General features: G+C 39.8%; 1 protein-coding gene and 1 non-coding gene across 2 annotated transcripts in view; one reads left to right on the top strand and one right to left on the bottom strand.

Moving 5' to 3' along the window:
- The window catches only part of GPR176 (G protein-coupled receptor 176), a 113,590-nt gene that overhangs the window by 37,106 nt on the left and 52,439 nt on the right, over nucleotides 1–24,045 (bottom strand). The gene's annotated exons all lie outside the window — the stretch shown is intronic.
- On the top strand, nucleotides 5,017–5,123 carry LOC119533766. The gene has a single exon (XR_005216871.1). It is a non-coding gene; the product is annotated as a U6 spliceosomal RNA (small nuclear RNA).

The raw sequence follows: 24,045 nt of genomic DNA, 5'->3' as shown, positions 1-24,045 counted from the left end.
TGACTGCTATTGCATAGGGATTTCTTTTTGAAATGAGGAAAATGTTCTAAAATTTATTTTGATGATGGTTACACAATTAATATGATTAAAAAACACGGAATTTGTACACTGTAAAGGGGTAAATTGTATAGTAAGTGAATTATATCTTAATAAAGCTGTTATTTAAAAAAAAAAAAAAGTGGCTCAGACAGTATGTTCATGACAGTGTGGGGCACAGAAATGAGAGAAGTCCTAAGACATAGTCAATTACATTTCCCGTAAAGGTTGCTGTCAGTGCGATTTTGCAGGGAATGCCGTCTCCTGAATACGTCAGAGAATAAAGACAGCTGGCACAGAAATGTGTCTGGCCACTCAGACACTGCTCCTTTTTTTTCATGCACCAGAGGAATGTCACATTGCTCCCTCACTGGGATGAGCCCCCGCTCCCTGGAAAGCCACAAAATAGGCAGCAATTGAACATGTCTCTTTTTTCTTTCTTTCACTCACTCACTCACTCGACACACACACAGAAAAAGCACATTTCTACTAGTTCTCCCCAGAAATTATAGTTTAAGTACATTCTCTCTGTCCTTTCACAGTTCAGTAAACAGCTTATTTATTTCACTAAAAGCAAGCTTGTTGTAATCCACTAATAACAAATCACAGGCATAATTAGAATGCTAAGCCAGCCTAGCCAATTCTCTTATGTGTATGTGTGGAGAGAAAATGTGGAGAGAGGGAGAAATAGCTATGAAGGTTTTTTTTTTAAATAAAATGATAATTATTTAAATTAAATGTTCTAAATCCACTGACTGGCAAAAAGCTATAAAATTAAAGCATAAACAAATGCTTATATTCCATAAAGTTTTATTATGAGGAAAAAGCCAATCAATTGTTCTCCATTTTCAGAGACTGAAACAAGAGAAAACAGAAATAAATCACATCAAGGATACTTTTCAAAAAATAAAAAGGAATATTTTACCCTTAAGGATGATTAAGCCCTGTAATAAGCTTCCAGGAAAAGTTATGAAAGCTCCCTTCTGGAAGGAAATTATCACTGAATCACTTAAGATTAGATGTAGCTAAGAACAAAGTAATAGTTTAAGTAAGACAAAGGTGTCTTTCTGTCTTGTATAAAAATCCAGAGACAGTCCAGGGTTGGGCTCTGGATTTTTAGGTGACAGGGGCTCGTCCCATAAAATCCACCTCACCTTCCCAATTCACTGTTCCACCATCCCAAATATGTGGCCCCCATCCTCACAGTCCAAGGTGGCAACTAGAGCTCCACTCAGCACATCTGTACTTTAAGCAGCAGAGTGGAAGAAAGGATGAAGAAGCCGGGAAAAGGGCAGCATCTGTCAGCTGTCTTTAACTTCGCATGGGTCACATGTCCACACTGGTTGCCATGGAGTCTGTCTCTATGCTGGGCAGCCATGTGCCCAAGTAAAAATCAGGGTTTCTAGTGCTATGGAAAGAGTGGGAATGGATATTGGAGACCATCCCACAGTCTATGTTACTGTCATCAACACGCATCTCTTTTACTTTAGGCAGACCCTTCAGAAAGCACTTCTTTTGACAAAATTTTTAAGAAGACTGAGAGAGAGGGACTTTTCACACTTTGTATACCAGAGACATTTAAGCCCCTCCCCATTATCTAGACTTTTGGGTTAGTTTTTAACTTTGTTGTTCTGCTTCCCAGCCCAGCAATATCTGGAATCTTATCAAATAAGTGCAGGGAAAATAGCTAATAGATAAAACTATAAAAATAAATTAAAAAAAAAAAATCCATACTGTCAACAAGTCCCTACACTTATGTCTTCTGGAGGCAGCATATCCGAAGCAGTCATGTGTGACATCAAAACCGTCCCTTAATTAGCCACATTGCTGGATATGGGGGATCCCAGCCTAATTCCTTAGGCAGAAGAGGGATTTGTTCTCATCTGCAGAGTTCAGAGGATTTGTTTCCATCTGCAGAGCCCAAATAGGTCTAGACTATCAAACAATTTCCAGGTACAAGTACCTTGAAGTATTGTTCACAGCCTCTTTGGATTTTGGTTGAGTTTGATTTAGTTTCCAGGTACAAGTACCTACAAGTACTGTTCATGGCCTCTTTGCATTTTGGATGAGTTTGATTTAGTTTAAATAAAGGGGATTTAATATTTTCTTGATATTTGTTATTTCAGAATTCATTGGAAGATATAATAAATACTTCCAATATATACATAATTACTACCAGAGAAAAATACAGGTTTTATTTTTTAGGAAGTGCACAATGATAGATCATGCTAACGATCTTATTTTAAACAATAATAGATCTTGTTATCTAGACAGCCACTGTGCAATTATTTCATATGAGAAGATTATCATTCAGTTATTTACCAAAGTTAACTAAAGCAAATTTCTGTGAATTTATCCTAATTATACAGGCTAATTGTGACAATGTGCGTATGTTCTTTGCTATTCTGTGTTGGAAGAGTGATTATCAGCACCATCAGTTCCCTACCAGATCACAATCGCTCCAGAAGACAAGCACCCCTCCACGCTCTGGTTTTTATTGCTACTGTCTTGGTTCACACCCTAATCTTCTGACTGAGATATGGTGTTTCTGGCTTATCAGGGACTGGGACCACCCTATATTAAAGAGGACCCCAGTCCCATGCCTCTGCCCAAGTCCCTTTACTCAAGAAAGAAAAAATGGGGGACTTTATGGGAACTTTAGCCAGTGCCATCAACATGGGGACTTAAAAAGAGGCAAATTTCTGGGAATTGGGTGGGGAAAGGGAGGTAATCTCAGCCTAGAAGAAATTACAGAATGCACCAGGGGTTTCAGACAGAAAAAAAAAAAAAAGAGCCTTGGGCTTGGCTAAGTTAAACGTGGCTTTGCGTCTGAAACCAGATTTCTGGTCTATGGGCTCAACTAGACTCAAATACCATAGATCTCACTTAGCATCAGATTAACTCAGAAGGGTCCAAGACTGGAAACTGCATGCCAGCAGGGCAGCATGTGGTTCTTCTCTTCAGCAGGGGTTCTTGTAATAGCCCAGCGATTAGTTTCCTTTGCCCTCACCCATACCCCCATAGGTGACAGCTCAGGGGCAAGGAGATGAGCTCACATCATGAGTATGACAAATACCATAGCTTTAAACCTCCATGTCCCAAATAGGAATCAATATAGTGTGTCCCATGGGTGTAGCTTTCAGATCTCGGGGGAGGATGTGTCCAGTTACAAGAGTCACTGCCCTTAGGGAGGCCCAAAGTCACCACTTCTCATCAGGTATTGATATATCCTGGCCCAGATGCAGTTCACCAATAAGGGATCATTTTTATCATAAGCAATGCTGCCTCATCCCACAGCTGACGCTGTAACCTTATTAGGCTTCCAGGGGACAGAGCTATAAAGTTAGCCCAAATTTGTCCTAAGAGAAGGAGAAAGGGAAAGCCTTTTACTAATAGCTTCCTTCAGCTGCTACACTGACCTTTACAGGATAGTTAACCAAGAAGATTAGCTCAGAAAATGCCCCTGTTCTTGAGTCAAACATAGTACTTGGCACATGGAGGTGCCTGATAAATATTTGTCAATGACCAATTGAATTAATGGCAAATAACAAAATTAAAATGTTAGATTAAATTCAGTTTATGCATTCTGGATTTTTCTGATCCTGTAGCTGACACATCTGCCTAAGCCCAGAAAGAAACAAACATAGAGGGTAAGTAACCGAAGATGCCAAAGAGGCAAAGGCATTTCTCAAGGAAATACTGAAGCTTGTATAAACTGATAATAAGGAAAAGCCAAGTTATGGCTCAAGTTCTACGGAAAGACTCCTCACAAAAGCTTTCTCCTACTGAGTGGCGTCTGTTTCCACATCTCTTCTCTTCCAAACCAGCCTTCACATTTTTGCCAGCCATCTTTTAAAAGCCAGACTTTAAAAGATATTTCACTACTTATCCATTGCTGGTGGGAGTGTAAAATGGTACAGCTGCTGTGGAAGACAGTTTGGCGGTTCCTCAGAAAACTAAATATTGAGCTGTCCTATGACCCAGCAATTCCACTACTCGGTATATGCACAGAGGATGTGAAAACAGGGACACAAACAGATATTTTCACACTGATGTTCATAGCAGCATTATTCACAAGTGCCAAAAGATGGAAACTATCCAAATGTCCATCAACAGATGAGTGGAGAAACAAAATGTGGTATATTCATATGATGGAATATTATGCAGCAGTAAGAAGAAATGAGGTCCTGAAGCATGTGACAACATGGATGGACCTTGAGTTCATAATGCTGAGTGAAATAAGTCAGACACAAAAACACAGATACTGTATGATTTCACTAATATAAACTAACTAGAATATGTAAATTCAGAGTCTTAAAGAATAGAATATAGAGTACCTAGAGATAGACAGAAGTTAGAGAAGGGAGAGCAGTTACCTAATATGTACAGAATTTTTAATGAGGTTGAACTTACATGTTTGGAAATGGATAGAGGTGAGGGTGGCTCATTATTGGGATTATAAGTAATAGTGCTGTATTGTAGGTGAATTTGGTTGAAAGGGGTTGTTTAGAGTCATTTATGTCACCAATTAACACTACAAATATAAATAAAGTTCTTGCATGAATTACCACAAATGTATGACACTTGTACAAAGAGTTAATAATACAGTTGTATATGGGGGGAAATTACATATTGCAAGCTATGGACTATAGTTAACAGTAATACTTAAATATTCTTTCATCAACAGTAACAGGTGTACCAAACCGATACTCAGGGTCAGTAATGGGGGGGATAAGGTATCTGGGGTGTTTTGGGTTTTCTTTTTTGTGTCTGGCCTATATTTTTCTTCTTGGAGCAATGAAAATGATCTAAAATTGAGTATGGTGATGATTGCACAACTAAATGATGATACTGTGAGACACTGTGTACTTTGGATGGCATATATGGAATGTGAACATATCTCAATAAAATCTGCAGACTCAAAAACAAAACAAAACAAAACAAAACAGATGCTTCAAATCTTCCATTAAAAACCCTTCAGTGCTCGCTTCGGCAGCACATATACTAAAATTGGAACGATACAGAGAAGATTAGCATGGACCCTGCGCAAGGATGACATGCAAATTCGTGAAGCGTTCCATATTTTTAAATGCTGGAGGGGATGTGGAGAAATTGGAACTCTTATTCATTGTTGGTGGGACTGTATAATGGTTCAGCCACTCTGGAAGTCAGTCTGGCAGTTCCTTAGAAAACTAGATATAGAGTTACCATTCGATTCAGCGACTGCACTTCTCGGTATATACCCGGAAGATCGGAAAGCAGTGACACGAACAGATATCTGCACGCCAATGTTCATAGCAGCATTACTCACAATTGCCAAGAGATGGAAACAACCCAAATGTCCTTCAACAGATGAGTGGATAAAGAAAATGTGGTATATACACACGATGGAATACTACACGGCAGTAAGAAGGAGCGACCTCGTGAAACATATGACAACATGGATGAACCTTGAAGACATAATGCTGAGCGAAATAAGCCAGGCACAGAAAGAGAAATATTATATGCTACCACTAATGTGAACTTTGAAAAATGTAAAACGAATGGTTTATAATGTAGAATGTAGGGGAACTAGCAATAGAGAGCAATTAAGGAAGGGGGAACAGTAATCCAAGAAGAACAGATATGCTATTTAACGTTCTGGGGATGCCCAGGAATTACTATGGTCTGTTAATTTCTGATGGATATAGTAGGAACAAGTTCACAGAAATGTTGCTATATTAGGTAACTTTCTTGGGGTAAAGTAGGAACAGGTTGGAAGTAAAGCAGTTATCTTAGAAAAAAAATAAAATAAAAACAAAACCCTTCAATGGCTGTTCTCTACCCACAGAATGAACCCTAAGTGCCTAACAAGCTGACTAACCAGCAGATCCCAAATTATCTCTGTGCACTCTCATCTGCCTGGAAACCCTATTCACACTTTAAGGATCCACTTCAAAGGTCACCTCCTCTGTGAAGACCTCTCTGATTCCTCAGACCCTGTGCAAACTTAATCTTCTGTTTCCCCATTATCCTTTGTTCACATCAATAACACAGCACTTAACACAGCAGTGGTGATAGTTGAGAAGTGGTAGCTAACATTTATTGAGCAATTACTATAAGCCAGGAATGGTTCTAAGGATCTTACATACATTAAATGATTAACCCCATGGTTTATAGCCTCATTTTCAAGTTAGTTCACATTCTGGAGTTTGAACATACCAGCTGATTGACAAACAGTAGCTGCTAGTGCAAAAGATTATTCCTTAAGTGTAGATCTGACAGTGATGGGAAAGAAAACCAAATGCCCATCTAGGATGTCATCTGGATTTGCAATCCAATAAATCTCATTCTAGAGAAGATATTATTTCTTAAATATTAGATATTTGATAGCTGCTGGTGCAGATAACAGGGAGGAAATGCTGACTTTAACCAAAAAGAAAAAAATATCTTAATGATCGCCTGTGAACTCAGCCCAGTTTCAGAATACAGGGCAGTAAGTGCTATCTTCTTTTCTGTGTGCTTTTGACTCACTTCCCCCAATTTAATTCTCCCTTCAATCCTTGGGGAGGCATGTAGAGCTGAAAGCAAAGGCTGTTAAACTATGATGAAGATATTATTCTGTCACTTACCACCAAGGTTCTCTCTCTTCCCAATGCCCAAAGTAGGAAGAATAGCATTCACAAAGTGTTGGGAGCATTGCTGCAATCGCCCTTCTAAATTTTACCCAAACCTGAGTGCCACACAATTAAAAGAATGACAACAGATAATAAAAACCCTCAAAGTCCCAAATATTTTTTTCATGGCTTTTCAGATGTAAAATCAGATACAGATTTCCCCTGATATCTTCTGAACATCACCTAAATTTTATCAAGCAACAGAACAGTGGTTCTTAAATGTTAGGATTCATAAAAATTACATGGAGTTCTTATAAAAACATAGTTTCCTGGTCTTTTCCCCAAACCTGTTAAATAAAATCCCAGGAATCTGAATTTAATGAGCATCTGCAGGTGATACTGGAAAAGGTCCTGTCATATCACACTTCAGGCAACACTGCTATAACATGTGTATTGAACCTCAACCCACATGCTAAAGCTTCAGTATAGTTATTCACCTATCCCAGTAACCAAACCACAACTAGATAGTGCTGCCTGTTCCTTGCCAGTCAGAGCATCAGACGGATGAGTGGAGACCACGAAAACCTCCCAATTGCTCCTGGTGATGCAATGGGAGGTCCCACAACTCCACCCTAAACTCACTTTACTAGATAAGATCTAGAAGATAGGGAGGGGAAATGAACAAGTTAACAAATAAATAAAGGAGATTACTGACAGTGATGAGAAATGCCTGGGGGAGGTGGCTACTAGATAAGCATAAGTGGCTTCCAACCTTGGCTGCCTACCAGCATCCCCTTGAAAGCTGGGCCCATAGGCAGAGATTTTGATTTAATTAGTCTGGGGTGAAACCTGGTCTTCTGACCCTCTCACTCTAGCTCGGTGATGCCAACACTAAGCCAAGGTGGAAAATCCCTTATCAGATAGAGAGGAAAGCCCTCTGAGGACACATACGAGCTGAGACCTTAGTGAACAGCAGGGAGCTGGGGAAAGAGCATTCCAGCAAGTATAAGTCCCAGAAGCAAGAATGAGCTTGGTGTTATAGGAAGAAACCATGTAAATTCCAGGAGGGCAGGGGCTTGGTGCCTAGAACACCAAGCCTAGACAAGGGTCTAAAATAAAATAGAGGAAATTAATCTTTTAAAAAGGCCAATTGCCTGAAGCAAAGTGAGCAAAGGGGAGGAAGGCATGTGGCAAAGGATGGAGAAGTAGGCATAGCAAGACCGTGTCCTTTCGGGCGTCTATTGCGAGCCCAGTGAAAGTCACTGGAGGGTTTCAGACAGCAGAATGACATGATTTAATTAATTTATTTAAAAGATCACTCTGTACTTCACTTCTGGAAAGATGGAGCAGAGTACTTCTCTCTATTCTTTCCACTAAGTACAATTGAAAAATCGGATATTACATACAGAACATAAATCATATCCTGGGCCCCAAAATGACCCTCAACAAATTTAAAAGAATTTCAACCACACAGAGTATGTTCTCAGACCACAGTGGAATCAAACAAGAAATCAATAACAGACAGATAACAGGAAAATCTCCAAACATTTGGCAACCCATGGGACACCATCAAGTGTGCCAATATGTACACTGTGGGAGTCTCAGAAGGAGAAGAAAGAGAGAAGAGGGCAGAGACTATTCAAAGAAATAATGGCTGAAAACTTCCCAAATTTAACGAAAGACATGGATATACACATCCAAGACGCTCAACAAACTCCAAACAGGATAAACCCAAATAGACCCACACTGCTGCATATTATAATCAAACTGCTGAATGCCAAAGATAAACAGAATTCTGAAACCAGCAAGAGAGAAGCAACCTGTCACATATAAGGGAGTCTCAAAAAGATTAAGTGCCAATTTCTCATTGGAAACCATAGAGGCAAGAAGGCAGTGGAATGACATATTTAGTACTGAGAGCAAAAAAACTGCCAACCAAGAATTCTATACCTGACAAAACTATGTTTCAAAAATGAGGAAGAGATTAAGACACTCCCAGATAAGCTAACACTAAGTGAATTTGTCACAACTAGACCACTCTTACAAGTGATGCTAAAAAGAGTTCTGTAGGTTGAAAGGTAAGGACAATAAACATAGACTGAAGCCATGTAAAGAAATACAGATCTCTGGTAAGGGTAAAAACATGGGTAAATATAAATGTCAGTATATTATAGTTTTGTTTCGTAACACCACTTTTTACTTCCTACAGGATCTAAAAGGCAAATGCATAAAATGTAATGATAAATCAGTGGTTTTGGATTCATAATGTATAAACAAGTAATTTGTGACAAGAACTACATAAAGGTGGGGGCCCAAAGGGGAATAGGGATATGATTTGTGTGTACTATTGAAGTTAAGTTGGTATCAAACCAAATGAGATTGTTATAGATTTTAGGAGGTTGATTTCAGAGTGGAAGACAGTTTGGAAATTTCTTTAAAAACTAAATATGCAACTACGATGCCATCAACAATTGCATTTCCTGGGCATTCATCCCAGAGAAATGAAAAATTATATTTATACAAAAACCTGGCCACGAATGTTTATAGCAGCTTTATTTGCATTGTCAAAAAATGGAAACAAACTAGGTGTCTTTCAGTGGGTGAGTGGCTACAAACTGTGGTACATCCATACAGGGAATACTGCTCAGCAATAAAAAGGAATGAACTATTGATACATGCAATAATCTGGGTGAATCTCCAAAAAATTATGCTGACTCATAAAAGCAATTCCCAAAATGTTAAATACTGTATGATTCCATTTATGAAACATTCTTGAAATGACAAAATTATAAAAATGGGGAACAGCTAAGTGGTTACCAGGGGTAAAGGAGGGCATGGGGTGGAAGGGAAGTGGATGTGGCTGTAAAAAGGAAACATGAGGGATGTGGTGAAGGGAATGTCTTATAGCTTGACTGTATCATAACCTGGCCATGGTATTGGACTAAACTTTTACAAGATGTTACCTCTGAGGGAAATAGGGTAAAGGGTGCATGGGATCTCTCTGTATTATTTCTTATAATCATATGTCAATCGACAGTTATCGCAAAATTAAAAGTTTAATCTGAAAAAAAAAATAGATTGCCCTTTCTTCTCTGAGGAGTGTGTGTGGTAAAAACCAAGCGTGGGGACAGAGAGACAGACTAGTTGGGAGAATGTACAGTCATGCATGCAAGAGAGGACTGTGCTACACTAACATTGTGGGAGTTGAATTAGGGAGCAGTGGGTAGATTTGGGATATATTATGGAGGTAGAATTAACAGGATTTGGTGATGGATGAGCTGTGAACAGGGAAGGAAAGTGAGAAGTCAAAAGTGATTCAGGTTTTTCAGTGCAGCTAAGAGTGACATTTTGAAGAGGAGCTACAGCCAAGAGGGAAGCTTTGAAGAACACATAGCAGCTGAGAGACAGTTTGAAGAGGTCGTTGAAGGCAGACTTTTGCTCTGGAGAAGCCAAGAGAGGAAAAATGCCCCAAGAGCAACTAAGAGTGACATTTTTTGAGGAACTGTGGCCTAGAGAGGAACGTCCTGGGAGAAAACCATTTTGAAACCAGGACTTGGAGCATACTCTGTTAGCTGAGAGCCACATGCCTTCTCAGCTAACAGAGGTTTTCCGGATGCCATTGGCCATCCTCCAGTGAGGGTACCTAATTGTTGATGCATTACCTTGGACACTTTATGGCCTTAAGACTGTAACTCTGTAACCAAATAAACCCCCTTTATTAAAAAAAAAAAAAAAAGTGACTCAGGTTTTTTATTGGATCAACTGGATAGATAATGATGTCATTTACTGAGATAAGGAAGATAAGGAAGATAACTGTGTAACCAAATAAACCCCCTTTATTTAAAAAAAAAAAGTGACTCAGGTTTTTATTGGATCTACTAGATAGATAATGATGTCATTTACTGAGATAAGGAAAACTTTTAAGATTTGAGACTATTAGACCATTGTTTAATTAGTTTATCCCCTTCTTTAAAAACACTCAAACTTTGGGTGTAAATAATCCATCACCACCCCCAATATGAAGAGCCTCCAAGTTTTAACACAGGCTATATTGCTTTGAATAAAATCAATGAAGAAAAAATAAACCTGAAAAGACCATAAACAAGTAAACACTAAGTCAGAAAATTTGTTTCCATCATTTCTTTAAGAATTTGAAGACCCAAGCAAGACAGGGTTCCTTACCCTGAAGTTGTAAACAAATTATTTCATTTAACTGTTTGATAAAAATATTTTTTCTACTCTAACTGATGTCTTCTTGCTTTGATATCTTCTTCCCAATGTCCAACAAGGATGCTTCGCCTAGTTAAAGATAACTGAATAACCTAAACCAAAAGGCAGATGATCATGGTGTGACAGAGAATTTATTTCCTCTAAGACACAAGATGGGGCCTGCCACTTCAGTGAACACACCCCAGATTTGGTCTTTTTTTTCTAAAACAATGCTTGGTTCTCATCCATTAACATCAACTCTTATTTTCCTTAGGAGCAGGAATCAGTGGGGTGCAGTCCCTGGTTGTCATAGAAACTGCAATTTCATGCACCAAAGTGGTTTTCTCACAACATAGATTTAGAGTAGCTTTTTTTTTTGAACATATATTTTAGCACATGAATGATTTGGTGTCATTTCCAGTCATCTTTTTTGTCTCTGATATGTTTTGTTTTTAAAATGTCATGGTGACTGAACACCAAGACCAGCTTTGTCCTTTAATGAGGCTTTTGATTGTAATTGCTCCCTCGGTTGCTATCTGTTCTGAGCAGTCTCCTTTCGGTATCATGGCCTGGGGTATCATAAGGTCATGTAATCAGATTCAGCCCACCAGGCAACAGCAATCAACTGATACATCCTGAATGAAGGGACTTAAATATTCCTTTATTTCATGCATTTCTTATTCTAAGTGTTTCCTGCTGGCCCAGAAAAGGAAAAAAAAAAAAAAAAAAAAAATGAGATTGGGTCAACTAGAATATGAGAAATAAGGAAAAGAATCATGAAGGCAATGGTTTTTTTGTTTGAGAATAGTTTCCAAAATGGCCTTAGAGCACATATAACACATACAGGGTTAGGGTACGATTAGGGTTAGGGTTAAGGTTATGGTTAGGGTTAGGGCTAGAGTTAGGGTTAGGGGTAGGGTTTTACATACTGCCACTCCCCCTCTCTCACCCATGGCAAACACTGCATAACTACCACAGCCCTCCTTCCTCTGAGCTAAATACAGGACCTCAGAATCCTTCTCAACACTGCACTCCAGGCAGTTGCTACCAATCAACTGGAGTTGGCAAAAGCATTAAAATCTATTTGTCGTCTGAGACTAGAGTTGTGGCAAATGTTTAAAAATGTTAAGTTCAGCACATTATGTGACTGTAGGAATCAAAAAGTAAACATAATAAAGAGCTAAAATTTGGGGGGAAAAAAGCTGAAAACTAGTCTGTTTTTATTTCCTGGGTAACTCACACAAAGTGAACTAGTCTGCACCTATTACTTCAGGCTGTTATAATACGATGCTAACTGCAAACAAGGTAATAGGGGGAATCCCAGGTGAGACATTAGCTCTTCTCTCTTGCCAGACTATATTTTTAACCCTAGCTATACTACAAGTATACAATGTATCAGATTAAAAAGACAAACAGGTGAAAAAAAAAGTGGATGTATCACCTCTAAACTATCATTACTAATGGAAGAGCAACTTGAGGTACATATTTCAGTAAGCACATTAGGGGCAGAGCTTGTTTGTCTTATTTATCACTGTATCTACAATGTCTACAACAATGCCTAGCACATAGCGAGCACTAAATAAATACCTGCTAAATCAATGAGTAGAAATATGTCTTTCCTCCTCTAGACCTAGAGCACTTTCTCAACCAGGAACAAATTTGTCCTCCAGGGGACATCTGGGAAAGTTCAGGGAGACATTTCTGATTGCCACACCTGGGGCAGGGGTGCTCCTGGCATCTAGTGGGTGAAGGACAGGGATGCTGTTAAATATCCTCCAATGCCCAGGACAGCTACCTACAGCAAAATTTATCTGGCCCAAAATGTCAGTAGTATTGAGGTTAAGAAACCCCACTCTACAGCTTTCTGTTAAATAAGAGCAGCCTATAGCTCAGAGCCTCAAAAACCATTACCCATCATCATCATTACCACTTTACTTTGAGCTAAGATTGAGATGTTTTTGTTTGCCTGACTTGCATTTGACACAGTAAACTGAGGTCGAGGCACCTACAGAATGAGAGTCTACTGCACGTCCTTTCACATTTGCCATCAGAAAACTTTTGAGAGAAAAAATCCATAGAACAGTCAAAAGTCTCTGGTGCCACCTGGCTAAACCAGTCTCAGACGCTGCACAGAACAATGTTCCTGAGTTGCCAGGCAGTAGAGAAGAAAGAGACCTGAGAGCTCCTAACACACACAGGCCTGCTCTGGCCTGGATAAGAGAAGCTGATTCGGCCTGTAGGCCAATGGAGATTGTGGGATGATACTCCTTTGACCGGAAGTTTTAGCTGCAAACACAGCTCTACCTGAGTCAAAAAGAGCCCAGTTGCCCACTCCTTCCCACAGGATGCTATCTACAAGGTCCATGAGGCTGGGTTTCTTTCCACACCCTGTACCATCCTGAGCAGCAAATCACACCATGTAGCCAGATTTTTAAACAGAAAATGGGCAATTGAAGTCTCTATGGATTATTTTGGTTTGTGGGAGAGGTTAGGTTGTATTTCTTGGTTTTATTTTATTTCAGTCAAACATGTCAGCTTTTGATTTTGTCGAAGGATAAGTGATATATATATATATATATATATATATATATATATATATATATGTTTATCTTTTAAATGTAAATGTTTAAAAGTAGGCATTTATGTGATTCCACAACTGACATCCAATGCAGACCTCATGCTCTCCCCCTCTTCCACCCTCTTTTCATACTCTTGTATTGGTTCTAATAAATGGTTGCTTTTAAAAAAAAAAAAAAAAAAAAAAAAAAAAAGAGCCTCATTTTGGAAAGTGCTTTTGTGAGTATTTACATTTGTTTTTTACAACTTTCCCAATGCTAAAGTCCTGCCTGAAAGTGAAACATAAATTCTATTCTTAATTATTACAGTACTGGACACCTTAGCATAACCCAGTAACCAGCTCTATTTAGAAAGCAGGAACAAGATGGAAAGGCTAAAGGAACTAGCAGTGATTAGCTAGAAGAAGAGATGCTCTCCTAAGGGGGTTTCAACATGGTCCTGATTGCAAGCATTCTGTTCTGTCATGGCCCCAATAAATCGCTAAAATGTCCCAGGAATTCTAATGCTTCAGCAAACTGTAACTGAATGAAGCCAGTAAACTCTAGATGGAAAGCCACAAAACACCCTGCTAATTTTAAAAAAAAATAAAAAATCAAAAAAAATCCACATATTCATGACAGCAACAAAGTTGATCAACCATGATATAATGCAGCCAATGGCAGTATTTTCAGGAACTATATAGTATAGAGTTACTTTAACTACAGTATGAAGAATGTTTCAAATGATCTCATTATAAAATTATATTTTCATGATAACATGACTAAGAACCTGTACCTTTAATGCTGCTTTGCAAAAGAAATCTCTTAAAAAAAAATTGTGATAATCCCCATTTAACATTCCTCACCCTTCACGTGTGAGATAAATGGTGCACCCAGCAGGAAATCTGACATCAATTCAAATCAAAGAGACATCAGTTAGCTATCACTGGAGAGCTTCTAGTATTTCAATTCAGAAATTTCTCAAAAATGTTAAAGACATGCTTTACAAAGGAAGCAGTAACTGCAAATCAAACCTTAACAAGATGACTGTTCCAGAACCTTAGTTTCAATGTTGAACAATCAGCCCCTGCCTTTTAAGAAGATGAAGCATTCAAGGACATAGCGTAGGACTTCAGGCATTCACTCTCTGTTCTAGGTAATTGTTTAGGACCCTTTCTCCCTCTTGGGCCTTTTAGGAACTTACCACTCCAGTGGCCATCTACCTGACTGCAGACCAACTTGGCTTAGTCCCCATCTCTGGCCCTGACACTGCCCTTGGAACGAGAGGTGTGACTCTGGTGTTGGGACTGCCCTGTCCTCTGTGTTCATCGTGTTTCTCCTAGTACTTGGGCAACTTAAAACTTGCCTTGGAAGTATATATAGTACCTAACCTTCCCCCTACAGACACACACATGTGCACACATGGAATCTGAAATTAAGCCTATTTCCATATTGTTTGAAACTAAATGTTCACTAGCACAATCCAAAACCAAAGATCAAAAAACAGGAATGGTCATTTCGTTAAAAAGGAAGGTAAGAACTTTCGATCATGATATCCTACCTGAGGAAGTAATGATGTTCTTCCTGTCAGGAAAAGCAGGTTCATTGATCAGATTGCTGGCATGTGAGCCAGTTCATGTAAATAAAAACCACAGAGGTGCAAATCATACAGATTCTAAGAATCCTTTTCAAAAGCCAATGGATCACTACAATTGGTTGCAGGTCACCGATGTGCAACAATTCTATAAATAACCCATCTGGTACTCCTGTAGATGTAGTAACTGTTTTGGTAAAAGCATTCATATTTGTTCTTGTTTATTCAGTACAAACAAAGACACTGAATCATTTTGTGATCACCAAACTTTTGCCATATTTGAACATTTCTTGTGGCGACATCTAATCTTGAAAGGATATGCATAAAGTTGAAAACGCTGCCAATGTTTGTTTAAATTTTCTAAGTTCTCTTAGAGATTTGAACAAAAACTTGAACAAATGAAAAGACATTGCTTACTCTTATCCAGGGCTATTGAACATCATAAAGATATCACTTCTCTGAAGTTAATATTTAAATTTAATGTGAATCCAATAATAGAACAAGTAAATCTATTTTATTCTGGAATTAGATAAGTTGATTTTAAAGTTCATACGAAAAAATGAACAATCCTTAATAATTAGGAAAATTCTGAAAAAGAAGAGTAATGTGGGAGTAGTCCTACCACTGTTAAAATACCCTATGAAGTTTCTTTGATTAAAGCAGTGGGACTGGCATGAATAGATGAACCAATGAATAGAATAGAACAGAAAGTCAAAAAACAGGCCAAGTACATTTGGAAATTTAGAATATTATAAAGATAGCATCTCAATTCACTGGGCAACAGAAGGAGTTTTTAATAATGGAGTTGGGACACTGGATAACATTTCAAAAGGATAATATTAGTTCCACATTTCACATCATACACTAGAATAAATTCTAAATGGATCAGAGATTTAAATGTAAAATTTGAAAGTTTACAAGTTCTAGAAGAAAAAATGGTGAGTTAATTTACAAACAAGGCATAGGAAAATTTTTCTATGATCCAAAATCTAGAAGCAATTAAAGATAAAATTAACTAATTTGACTATGTAAAAATTAAAATATATATATTTATGGCAAAAGAAAAGTCTTAAGTCAAAAAACAAGTGACAAATTAGGAGAAAATACCTGCAATTTATTTCAAAAAGGACTAATCTCCCTAATGTATAAGGAGATCCTAAAACCTGAGAAAAAATAAGACCAAAAACCCAGCAGTGAACTATACCAAAAAAATAAGAACAGATAGTTCAAAGAAAAAGAAGGCAAATGGCCTTTTAAAATATGGGGAAAAAACACTGAATCTCATAATTAGAGAAAAGAAAATTGAAATTACATTCTGATGCCATTTCTCACCTATCATATTGACAACACATTGTTTTGGCAAGGCTATAGAGAAACAGAAACTTTCCTAGATTGCTGGTGGGAATACAAAATGCTTTAACCTTTATGGAAGGAATATCTCCCAAATTAACATATGCATTGGCAACACCTGACAAAATTACATATGCACTTATCCTTTGACCCAGCAATCACACTTTTAAGAATCTACCCAGAATATGAACTTTCACAAAATACCAAACACACACACACACACACACACACACACACACAAAACAGTGGCAGGTGATATTCTGAGGTGAAGATAGAAAGTACACAACTTACCTGCAGGTGCTCAGCTAGCTGACCCCAATCAGTCCCATAAATATGTGGGCTAGATGTCTAGACAAGGAGACCCACCACCAGCATACTGTGGTACAATGTGACCACAGAAAAGGGGCATCAGAGTCAAGCTGGGGGTTCAGGTTCTGAATTTGGAGGACGAGAATGACATAGACAGAGAAAGATGGGGAGAGGCGACAGCGCTTGCCCAGAGTGGGAGGCCTGGAAAGCATGGCTGGTCAGCAAGCAGCTGGTCCAAGGGGAGGCTGGGGTGAGCCAGATGTGAAAGGCTAGGGAGACTGAACATAACCCTGAAAAGCAGCTGAGTGAAATAATCAGCTGTGGATTTTAGAACGATTGGAGGGGAATGAGACGGAAGGTGCAGAAACATAGTTAGCATCCCTTCATAAGGGCTAAGGCAGTGGTAAGAGAATAGATTCTAGAGGAGTGTTTATGAGGATGGATCGACAGGAAGGAACAGACTCATAGTGAGAAGGGAAGCAGGGCTGAGGAGCCAGGAGTATCCCAACCCTTCCTAGGCCATTGAATATGGTCTATATCAAGTGATGAGAACTGTGGCATCTTTGCTCAAGTATTTCTGGAATAAGAGACAATTTGAGTGCCAGGGTGTGTGTGTGTGTGTGTGTGTGTGTGTGTGTGTGTGTGTGTGTGTGTGTGTGTGTGTGTGTGTGTGTATGCAAGATTTTATGAGGTTTTAAGTCTCTTCCAATCTTAATATTAACTGGTTTCTAGCTATTTTCTCAGGCTGACCCAACCAAAACTTAGGTCATGATGCCACCTGCTGAATCGACAAATGACATTTAACTAAAGAAGGGGCTGTGGGGAACTTCCACCATCCACAGGAGACCACAAAATGAGAAGGGCACCAGAAATTAATAAATTGAGGTTTACACTGGCCTGAGGAGACAGCTGGAGAAGGAAGACAGCAGAAAGTACATCTGGGATAATGGCTCACCAAGTGGCTTCAGGCTCTCAGAGTCGTTAGCACTTTTTGGACACAATTTGACTACTGTTTAGGAGCAGAATGATCAGTGAGGCCATCAGGACACAGGCTGTAGAGGGTTTTCTCAGCAACGACAACCCATAAACCAGCCTGAAAACCAACAGGCACCTAATGTCAACACTGGATACACCAGAGATTTTGAAATTGAAAGCAAAGGGGAAGATGAGGTCAGAGGATTTTAGTATAGCACACAAATGAGATACAACATAGGGAAATAGTACTTGGATATTACTTCATTGGTGCTGGCACACTGCTACATCTTATCTAGGGTAGTGAAGGAGGTCACTCAAAGACAGATTAACACACTGCACGCAGTTTTTAAAACTACTTTTACAAAAGGCTTGCTGTGATTCTTTATCGGGTTTTACTGGAACCCCAAGACAGAGGCTTTATTTAAGACTTAGTGTCCTTAATTAGTGCTAACATAAGCCCATTAACCCAGTGATTACAATCAAACGTGGGGCTTCAGCAAAATTTCAGTTTCTGGTCAGCTTGCCAGTCCTCCACACAGCAAGGGGCTGCCTGCATAGCATTTGCACCCACAGGAGGGGGCAAAGAGCACCAGGCCAGGATCTCTCCCTCTTCAGATACTTGACCTCCCCCTGAGTGACTTGTCTTCAGCAAGATAACAGGTTTAGCTCTGTAAAAGGGTCTGAGTTCTCCAAAAATGGGGACAGCCTGCTACTGAATCAAGTGTTCCCCAGAAAGGAACATTAACCTTCCAGATCATTTTCTGAGACATCTGAGATTCCAAAAACACTGCACATATGCTCTCCTCTTCATTCTGTTCAAGTAGCAGCACTGCCCTTCACCCCACACTTCAGTTTATTTTTGCCACTTAAAAAAAGAAAAAAGGAAGCAATCCCTTGGTGAGTGTTTCATTTTAGTTTAGGGCCCATAATTGTACTTTAAATGGGACTGTATCCTGGGTATTTTAAAAAATACTTAAGTTGGGTGAAATAAAAAATATTCTGTACCTTTTCCTCCATAAAAATGCTTAAAGGGAAAGTGAATATCCTTGGGTCTGGAATCCCAGACAACTCAGCAGTTGAAGACACAAGCCTTGGCGGGGGCAAGCTGCTCATGTGACATCCCTGCAGGGCCATGAAAAGGAAACAGCTCAGTCACGACGTTGACCTCTGGCTGGTCCCTCAGCTCCCGGAGCTCCAGCCCTGAGCCATCAATCCTCCGAACAGAAGGCACTTGTCACAAGCTGCTTATGGAGCCTGGCAGCACAGCCAAATTGTACTTCTTGGTCCTCTTTTTCTTCTTCTCTTCCTTCTCCCCAACTTCATTTCATCTATCCTTTTTTTTGCTTGTATTCCCTCCCTTCTTTTAGAACTCCTTCTGATTATCATGACCAACTCTTGTTCAAAGACCTACCGCTTCCCTGCAGTACCATCATATTAATCCTTTACTACAATCATATTTGATTCTTGGAGATATTCTCCATCTAGCTTCACTTCTTCCAATGCCTGGGAGTTTCACAACTTCTAAATAGCCTCAGAACATTAAAAGAAAAAGTATACATCTTAGATGTGATGACAAATATGTGGGGTAATGATGCCGTGTTCCGGTTTGCTAATGCTGCTGTTATGCAAGATATGAGAAGTGGATTGGCTTTTATAAAGGGGATTTATTAAGTTACAAATTCACAGTTCTAAGGCCATAAAAGCGTCCAAACTAAGGCATCAACAAGAGGATACACAAGAGGATACTTTCACAGAAGAGTGGCTGATGGTGTCTGGAACACCTCTGTCTGCTGGGAAGGCACGTGGCTGGCATCTGCTGTTCCTTTACTACCGGGATACATTTCAAAACGGCATTCTCCAAAATGTCTCTTAGCTTTTCCGGAGCAAATTCTGGGCTAGCATCTCTTAGCTAAGCATCTCCAAACGTCCTTCTGTTTGCATCTTCAAGCATCTCTAAGCATCAATATCAGCAAGGGTCTGGGCCTGGAGCTCTCTTAAGTAGTTCAGTGAACTAATCAAGACCTACCCTGAATGGGTGGGGTCAACTCTCCATGGAAACATTTGATCAAGAGGTCACACCCTAATCAAAAAAGATTAATAAGACTGCCCCCACAAGACTGCATCACAAGATTGCATTAGAGAATATGGCTTTTAGGGGGACATAATATATCCAAACCGGCACATTCCACCCCTTGGACCCCAAAAAGATTTATTATTTCCAAATACAAAATGCATTCATCCCATCACAATAACACTAAAACGTAAATCATTTCAGTAACAATAGGTAAGTACAAGATCTTACCAAAATCAGTTACAGGCATGGTGTGTCCTAAGGCAAAATTCCCCTCTGGCTGTGGACCAAGTTCTCTGCTTCCAACATACAAAGATGGGACAGTCATAGGATAAATGTTCCCAGTGCCATAGGTAGAAACTGAAAGGAAAACAAGGTTCACAGGACCAAAACAGTTCCTAAAACCCACAGGACAAACTCCATTAGATTTCTAAGTCTGAGAGTCATTTATCAAATGTTTTATCCTTGGGGCTTGAGAGAGTGAGAGTCCAACCCTTTCCAAAGGCTTACACAGCAGCCCTTTTCTCTCCAAATGCTGGGGTTAGTGCTCCAACATATCCACGCACTGGGGAGACCACCTTCTCGGCCCCACCCTCCTCAAGCATTGGGGCAGCACCTGGACTCTCTTCCATCTCCTGGGCACAGGCTCAACCCCTTCAGAACAGCGGGGTGGCAGCTAGGCTCTCCCCAATCCCCAGGGAATGTGCCCCACCCCCTCTGGGGCATGGGGCAGCAGCACTCTTCCTGAGCATCAAGGCAGAAGGCCCGCCCTCTGCTTCTGGGGCAAACTCACCCTTTCCATGTGCATGGGTTGCTCTGCTCTCCTTGTTTGCAATTTCCTGACTCCGACCTCAATTTCCATGGTTCCGTCTTTGAAGAAATTTCTCCTTCAATCTGTCCCTTTTTTGTGCCTTTTAGTCCAGACTGGTGGTGGTTCCATTTATGCAGATATCGCAAAAAATTTGTTGGCTTGGCATGCAGCTTACAGGGGTAAAAACCATCAGACAATAGGGCTTTTCACAAATCCTTTCTGGATAACTCCTTTTCTAATCCTGGCTTGCACTGAAATGGCCATCGGTTTCCATATTTGGTTAAATCCTCATGTGGGGCTGTAGCCTCTGGGGTCTCATCTTCTGGAAGCCCAGAATTTTCCAAACTATCAGTTTCTGGTTTTTTTGTACCCAAGAGTTCATTTCTCAGCTTATACTTTCTGCTCACATTTTACTATAAGCTGTAAGAAGAAGCCAGGCTAGTTTCAAAATCACCTCAGCTAAGCATCCCAGCTTGTCACTCTCAAATGCTACCTTTCATCCAACACCAGGACTCAATTTTGCCAAATTCTCTGCCACTTTAAAACAAGCATTGCCTTTCTTCCATTTTGCAACAACGCATTCAACATTTCTGTCTAAGGCCTTGTAGGAAGTATCTTTAGAATCCATACTTCTACCAACAGTCTCTTCCAAGCCATCTAGGCCCTTTCTATCAAGCTCCTCACAACCCTTCCAGAATCTTCCCCTTACCATTTAAAAAGCCGTTACAACATGTTAGGTACCAAAATCTGTTCCAGTTCGCTAATGCTACCATGATGCAAAATACCAGAAATGGATTGGCTTTTATCAATGGGATTTATTAAGTTACAAATTTATACTTCAAAGGCCATAAAAGCATCAAACTAAGGCATCAACATGAGGATACCTAGCATCAGCTCCTAAGCATCTCTTCAAAGTCTCTCTCAGCTGCTCTTGGGACATTTTGTCCTCTTAGCCTCTCTGGAGCAAACTCTGGGCTAGCATCTCAAAGCATCCGCAAGCATCTCTGTCCGTGTTGGCTCTTAGCTTCTCTCTTAAACACTCCAGTGAACTAATCAAGACCCACCCTGAATGGGTGGGGTCAAATCTCCACGGAAACATTCAATCAGGAGGTCACACCCTAATCAAAAATATTAATAAATCTGCTCCCACAAGACTGCATTAAAGAATATGGCTTTTGGGGGGACATAATATATCCAAACTGGCACATGCACCATTGGTGTACCTAGAACTATGTACAGATCTTAGGGATGTATTCATTTCCTATGGCTGCTGTAACAAATTACCACAGACTTGAGTGGTTAAAAACAGCATGAATGTATTCTTTTACAGTTCTGGAAGCCAGAAATACAAAATCAGTTTCACTGAGCTAAAGTCAAGATATCACCAGGGCTGTTTCCTTCAGAAGCTCTAAGAGAGAAATGGTTTCCTTGTCTTTTCTAGCTCCCGGAGGCTGCCTGCATTCCTTGGCTCATGACCCCTTCTTCATATCATTCCAGATTCTTGCTTCCATTGTCACATCTGCTCCTCTGTAATCAAATTTCCCTCTGCCTGCCTCTTAGAAGGTCACCTATGACTACATTTAGGGGCCACCCAAATAATCCAGGATAATCTCCCTATCTCAAAATCTTTAATTTAATCATTATCTGCAAAATCCCTTTTGCCATGTAAGGTGACATTCACCAGTTCCAGAAATTAGGATGTGAAATATTGGGGGCTGTTACTCAGCCTATGGCAAGGGGCTAAAGTAACTCCATCCATTTCTATTCCATTCAATAGACCAAGTGAAAGGGAGTGACTTTATTTAAAGGAAAACCATGAATTTGTTCTTCATTTCTTAGGTCTGCTGTAACTAAGAACCACAAACTGGACGACTTAAAACAACAGAAATGTGTTCTTTCACAGCCCTGGAGGCTAGAAGTCCAAAACCAAGGTGCCAGCAGGGCCACGCTCCCTCTGAAGCCTGCAGGGAAGAATATTCCTTGCTTCTTAGCTTCTGGTAGTGCCAGCAATCCTTTGCATTCCTTGTCTTACAGCTGCAGTACTTCAATTTGTGCCCCTGATATTACATGGCATCCTCCCTTCTGGGTGTTCTTATCTCCCTCTTCTTAAAAGGACCAGTCACACTGGATTGGGACCCCCTGTGATGCAGCTTGGCCTCACCTTAACTGATCACATCTTCAAAGATCACGATTGTAAATAAGGTCACACTCACAAGACTGGGAATTAGGACGCAAACATATCTTTTGAGGGGACACAATTCAATACTCAATACTCTCCTATTGGAAGAAAATATAAAATTTTGGAAATTTATTGATAACCTATTATTTGTGACATCGCACCACTTTTCTCAATTTATCACCTTGTCATACCACCAAAACTAAAAAATGGAGAGTTGGTGTGGTGGGCAGAGCTCTAAAATGGCCCCCAAGATTTCCCACCCCTGGATTACACACCCCATGTAATCCCCTTCCTTGAGTGTTGGTGGGACTGTGAATACAATAGGATAGTCACACCCTCACTGCATTACATAATATATGACTCCTTCAGAGCAGACTGGACTGATATTTTCCCCTGGATTTTAAAGAAGAGGCCATGTTGGTTGAGGGCCACGTCACTAGGACGTCAGGAAGCCCTGTAGGAGCTGGGGATGATTCCCAGCTGATAGCCAGAAAGAAAAGGGGAAGTCCTGTCCTACAGCTACAAGGAAATGAATTTTTCCAACAATCTAAATGAGCTTGCAAGAGGACTCCAAGCTGCAGATGAGAACACAGCTGACACCCTGACTCTGCCCAGTAAGACCCTGAACAGAGGATCAACTCCTGACCCCTGGAAACTCTAAAATAATAAATTTATGTTGTTTTACACCACTAAGTTTGTGGTAATTCATAAGTAAGTAACAGAAAACTAATGCAGTTGGTAAACATGGAATTTGAATGGGGGTTACATGTTTGCCTGTAGGCAAAAATGGAATTTGGAGGGTGAGATGAATGATCTGAAATTATATGAAAAATATAGAGCACCCATATGCATATGCAGTTAACTAAGGAATGGGTCTATAATTTGCATCATATTCTCAACAGACCAGGGGCTCATAAAAGATGAAGAACACTAAATTAGAGGTCTAACATAGCAGTGGAAAAACAACTTTTTTGAAATATATCTTTTGAAGTTTCCATCTGGCAAGATATTAAGAGGAGGGAGAGTCTATAAAGAAAAACTAGAGACTAATAAACCTTTCTTTGTTCATCTCCTAACTCTTACCATCCAGGATAAGGTAGAAAGTGGAGACACAGGATTATATACAAAGTATTTCTGTAGAGAGAAATACAGTAGCACATCCCTTCCTTACTGCAGGTTTCTTGGGCTTTAACTGAAGTTATCTTCCTCAATTGTCACCTTGACTTGACACCCCCTTCCCTAGAAGTCTTCCTCACTGCTTCCTCACTGCTCTATGGATAAATGCTTCAGAACTTTTTTCCAACCTTCTCTGAGTGAACTTGAAATCCTCTCCCTTCTTCTCAAGAGTACCTGCACAAAT

This window comes from Choloepus didactylus, chromosome 4 (assembly GCF_015220235.1).
Source record: "Choloepus didactylus isolate mChoDid1 chromosome 4, mChoDid1.pri, whole genome shotgun sequence".
Taxonomy (NCBI): Eukaryota; Metazoa; Chordata; class Mammalia; order Pilosa; family Megalonychidae; genus Choloepus; species Choloepus didactylus.
This window is presented reverse-complemented; position numbering and strand designations above follow the sequence as displayed.